The sequence below is a fragment of the Cryptomeria japonica genome, chromosome 9 (assembly GCF_030272615.1).
Source record: "Cryptomeria japonica chromosome 9, Sugi_1.0, whole genome shotgun sequence".
In the NCBI taxonomy this organism is placed as follows: domain Eukaryota; kingdom Viridiplantae; phylum Streptophyta; class Pinopsida; order Cupressales; family Cupressaceae; genus Cryptomeria; species Cryptomeria japonica.
Window position 1 is genome coordinate 605,120,027 of NC_081413.1, and position 6,000 is coordinate 605,126,026.

At 33.2% G+C, this 6,000-nt stretch overlaps 1 pseudogene; it reads right to left on the minus strand.

The window, feature by feature from the left end:
* Positions 1-180: 180 nt before the first annotated feature.
* On the minus strand, positions 181-2,842 carry LOC131044764 (laccase-3-like; annotated as a pseudogene).
* Positions 2,843-6,000: the final 3,158 nt, after the last annotated feature.

A 6,000-nucleotide genomic window follows, 5' to 3' on the forward strand; every position in this document is an offset into this window, starting at 1 on the left:
CAATTTGATGCAAGCATAGCATCAACAAACAACATATACATAATAAATAATAACATGATCAATGTTACATGATTTATTTAAGTCTTGATTTCGCTATTACAATATTAAAAAGTGACGATCTCGAACTTTCTAGAGCTTCAAATTCTTATATTAAAAAGTAATGTAACATTGGAACTTGCTCTAGCATTTGGGGAGGTCATCAGGAGGGATCAAACTTTCCGAAGCACGAGTGCCGTCCTTCACAAGAGAGACCGTTACTAACCCCCATGTTACATGGTCATCAAAGTGACAATGCACGAACCATGCACCTGCACAAACGGAAAAATCCTTCAATCCTCCATACATATTTTCAATTTTTCAATTTCAAGCTCTATATTATCTCTAGAATCATGAAAAATAATGAAACTTTGTTTATTGCCTGGATTGTCAGCTTTGAATCTGATAGCAACCCATCCATTGACAGGAACCCCTACAGTATTTCGTTGAGGTGGATCGACTAGATTGAAAGGGTCATGATCACTTTCATTATAATTACCAAATCCCTCTCCTACAATATAAAAGTCATAACCATGAATATGCATTGGATGATTGTCTGATTGGAAGATATTGGTTCCCTGGAACACCACCTGAACTGTTATATTCAATCACTTTCACTTTTGTGCCAGAAATTTGCGCCCAGAGAGTATTAGGTACATCGCCAGTATAATTAAACTCAACGGGTGGAGGTGAAGGAAAGTCGGTGGTATAGACATCTGATACGTTGTTCATACTAGCAGCCATTCTGGTATTGTCAGGGCCGCTACAGTTAGCGCCGGTTGCACAAAGAAGTAAATCGAGTCTCACGGTTATGATGCTACTGTCGCTTATGTTTTGGGGAACGTCCACTGGATGCTCCTCTGAAGCCAGGCTTCGTAAGGCTTGACTAAAGTTGCAGTGTCGTTGAATTCTGGAAGGTTTAGACCAATTGGAGTGGCAGATGAATTAGAGCCCACGTAGTTTAGAATGGCAGTTGCATTGGTTTTGTCATAAAATCCTTGAGTAGTGTATACACTGGTGGCCATATAGTATTTGGCTTCCGCTTGATTGGCTGTGAGAAGAACGTCTGTAGGAGGCATTCACGGCTACCACTGTGAGATTGTGTGATGCTACCTTGAAAAATAGGTGATTATTGACTGCAGCATTGACGATACGAAGGAGGTAGGTTTTCCCCTTCTCTACAGAGAAATTTGTTGTTCATGCATACATAAAATTTCATTAAAGTTGATTGCAGTGTTGATTATGATTAGTGAAAAACGGAATTGGGTGAGCCTTGGTTACATTCACAGTGCCTGTTTTGAAGAGAAAATTGATACCTGATTTTGAGCAGTTATAGGAGCCTCCTGGCTGTCCATTTATAGTGAAAGCGTCTGAAACATTCGGTGCACCTCCACTGAGTTTTGCTTCAGCTTCGACTTTGATGGGATCACTATTCCACCACTCCCCTGTTCAATTTGATTATTTCATTCAATAAAATGTAAGTAAACAATTTTCTAAAACAGTCATCCTTGATAACAAGTCAGAAATAGAGATTCTAGCAAATTAGAGAGCAAAAGTATAGAATCAACAAGAGTGGGTTCATGAGCTAACGGACAATAATTAAATTTTAAATTTTAAATGACGAGCATACAGAAATTTCCTAATTTTTCTATATAAAACAATTTAAATCCATACATCATACAAATTATTCCTCTCTATGATTGTCAAAAAAAAAAATATCTTTCTTCTTTTAGATAATATTTCCAATTCAATATTTAGTTGTTGGATCATCAATGTTAAGTTCTTCAAGACAATTTGATTTATAAAGAGTTTTCCATCTCAAAAATAAGTTTTCTGAATATTGAAGAATTGTATACGTTTAGAGTATCACAAGTAATCTAGTAAGAAGTCTAATCAATAGATATAACACAATATTGAAAACAAGAAGACGAGATATAAAAAATAACCTGAATATGACCTACTTATAGAAAATTGAATGCTTAAAAATATAACTTAAAACAGCATTTTAATATTAAAGGTTAAACGCCCTTTGTCAATTTTTGAAGAAACGTTTGACTAATGATATTTTAAAAATCAATAAGCAAATAAGATTTATATTAAATTTGTTTAACTTTCCATTACCTAGAACTATAGGAAACTCATCTTGGGGTTGGGTAAATGGATAAGAGATGCCCTTCTTTGGAAGAATGACCATTGCTCCATAAACTGTTGCACGGAGCCATGACACATGGGCGTGCCACCACAACGTTCCTTCTTGTCTAGTAATTGTGAAGTTGTATGTAAATTTTTCCCCTGTTTGGATGGGCCACTGTGTAATGTACCCGGGTCCATCTGTCTCACTCCATGCCTGAAAATCAAGTTCTTGTTAATATGTTTTGAATCATCAATGGAATTGACAGTCTACAAGAGCAAAAATTTACCAGTGGATGGTGGCGTTTTACTTGGCTTTGTTATAAACTGTAATATTAAGTGTGTCCCCATTTCGAATATAAAGAGTGGAACCTGGAAGTCTTACACAGTCAGGTAACATTTGTGGTTTCCATCTGTGCAAATAGAATAAAAAGAAGAAAATTTTGCTTTAGATCTCTTAAATAGAAATTTGTGTTGGACCGTATTTGTGTTTACAGCTCTACCCTTGATTAATCAACGAATGAAAAACTGTTGATCTCTATGATCTCTATCATACTATTGTAGTAATTGTCAATTCTATTACATAACGTTAAAACACACAATGAAGATTAGATGAAACATCAACTAGAAACTCAATAACAGCAATAAATCTGTCTCCTGAGCTTGCCTTTCTCATTCTGCTAATTTAATGGAAGATCCAATTCAGCAGGTATAACAAGATTCATTAAGCCCCTCGATAGATTATAAAACATCTTAGTTTATGAAAAACACAGATATATAGAAATCTACTTACAACGAATGTGTAGTTGTGCAAGTCTGCCCATGCTAGAGAATCAAATAAGACAATGAATGTAAACAGCACTAACATAAAATTTGCCGAGTAACGTTTTGACATGATTAATGTATTAAAAACAGCTAAAGTGCTGCTGATCTGAATCTGCAAATGAAGCTCAAACTCTCTCAATATTGAAACTTCAACTAAATTTTAGCGTGTCAAGACTGCTTGCTTAGGTGCTTTATATAGCACAAAGTGGTGGAAGGAAATAGCACGTGGAAGGAATTAGGTGCTTTATCTCTAATATGTAGTTGTAAATTACCAATGAAAAGCCTCTAAATATCAACATAAAAAAGAGAATAATAATTTTGTGAATACAAATTTTGATATTTACTAATAAAATTAGTTAGTTTCTCTTTCACACCCTATTTATGGTACACCAAATCAATTAACGTAACTTGTGGCCCAGTAATATTTTAAAAATCTTACAAGAATTGAAATACTAATCGTTCAAAATTATTGATTGAGTTATTAGGCAAATAGAAAAAGCAATCCAAGGTAGTTTCTTTCAAGGATCTAAGGAAAAGTTTTACAACAAGATCATCCTCAAAAATTAATTCACTGTGCTCAATTCCAACACATCAGTATTATGATCAACTTTCCCATTATATTTATTAAAATGAGGTATCAGTATGTGTTGTGGTATGGGAGTCTTAAGAATCACAATTGAATGCAAGCTACTTGTGCAATATGATGGGACGATTGTTTGGGACTAGGTTTGTTTCAAGTTGGTCGATTATTGTTGTAATAATGATCCATTTATAGTGGCATCAATAGGTGAATTAGTTTGTGAAAAGTTCAACTATGATAGTAGGTTTAAAGGGATATTACATGGTAGGTATGTGGAACATTATGGTAAATGAGAGGTGGAGATGGTTGATAGGTGTTTGGAGAAACAAAAGGAAGATTGGTTGAAGGTGGCACATAACTATGTTGATTGATAGGATTATCTAACCTACTTATAAGATTTGCGGCATTACAATTTCATGCAACAAAAGATATAACAACGGATGTGTATGTAAGAATAGTGAGGATTGTTGTAGGTATGCACATTGGTATCTCAACTTGTAATTTAGGATTAGTATATATAAGTACTCATGTACAACTAGCTATATTCATAGTGTTTCCATCCACTATGTGAGCTATACTACACCATGTGAACCACCTTGTATCAACTTCCTTAGATTCTTAGTCAAAGGGATTGCCTTTTCAACCGGGTGTTCTCTACTCGCAAATTTTTGAAGACCTTCCAATTCCTTGTCAAGCCTCGTCAATTGTCCATTAGACACATGTATTGAAGGGTTATCCTCATCATGAGAAGGTTGAGGGGAATAGTTTATAGGTAAGTTAGGTAAGATGCATTTGGATTGTGGGATGATTGCTCTCCTAAGCTTCTTAGTGGGAATAAGTTATCATGCAACTCAAGCTCAACACCATTAATTTTTAAGGTAAGGGAAGCCATAAGTCGATAACTTATTCTAACATATATCTCTTATTTCTAAAAAGCAATAAAGGAAAACTAAAGGCCAAGATGGGGAAATTAATTTATGTGTTTAATAAATTGATTTATCTCACAATTTTTTTTGTAAATGTAAAATGAAATGATAATGATGTAATCAACGAACCAACTAATTAAGCAATGTGTAATGATAACAATGATGTAAATGATTAACTAATTAATTAAACTATGTGAATAAGTATTCTTATGATCAATTAGCCACTTAATAATTGATATGAGATAGAAATATTGTGATTAATTAATGAATCCAAGCACATGAGCAATAAATGTTGTCATGTGTTATGGTAGGTCTCCTTATCCTCTTACACCTTCAATTATTTCCTCTTATGATAAGGAGATTCACCATAATGATTACTACTGACTACTTCAATTTCAAGGTTCTATGCATGCTTGCCCATATGATGAAATTCTTTGTGAACCAACTAATTGAATATTTATGTAAAATATTTTTAATATAATAATTATTTATAACAAGACAACTATGCATATTCTATTATTTCCTTAAATATGGCTAATACAACACTCTTTGATACTCTCTAATGCATAATCTTGCCTCTACAAGTGGGGATTAAGTAATTTGAGGACTTTTTCTAAATTATTTCATATTTTAATATATTTTATATGTAACTTAGAAATGCCTTATATGGTGCATCATTATTTAGAGTATGTACATGGTGTTAGAATTGTAAAGTTAAAAGAGATAAATGTATACTTGTTTCTAAGTTTAGTCATTTAACATTCAATATATGTATGGAATCTCCCTATGAGTGTTATGATAATATCCATGAGGTATACAATATGCATTGAGATTAAAAAGAATAATGAAATAAAGAGTTTTGGGACATCGAGATATGGAGAAAACAAAGCCCTCTTCCTTTCCTACATCATAGGAATATCAAGTACAACCAATGTACCTAAACTTACACATAGAAATCATCCGAAGAAGGATGATATGAATACTTTCAAGCCTCTTTACGAACAAATCAATATTAACCTTATAAAAGCAATATGAAAAGAAGAAAAAAATCCAATAGATAATTCTTTTGCTCAACCAAAATAAAATTAAGAACATGCCTCTCCCATTTGAAGTTTAGAGAAATGGATATCTTGTTATGAGGAGACAACATTTCCGATGATGTTGAGTTGTGCATATGTGTATTTCTTTTGAGTGTTTGAATTGTAAAATGTCAGAACTGACGAGTAGACAACAGAATTACAGATCGTTTGATAGAAACATAATTTTCAATAATTTTAACTATTATTTGATATGGCAAGTACAGTAAAATGAGATTCCCAATGTTAAAGGCTCAACTTACAATCTTTTAACAGTAGAAAACACATGGTGGCCTTATTTGTTCTTTTCAAGTATAATGTTTTATCAGAATTCAACCGTGAACTGAATTATTCATATTTACTCTAAGATAAATTTAGAGCCATGCTATGATAAGCTTTGACATAAAAATTACAGAGTCTATTCCTT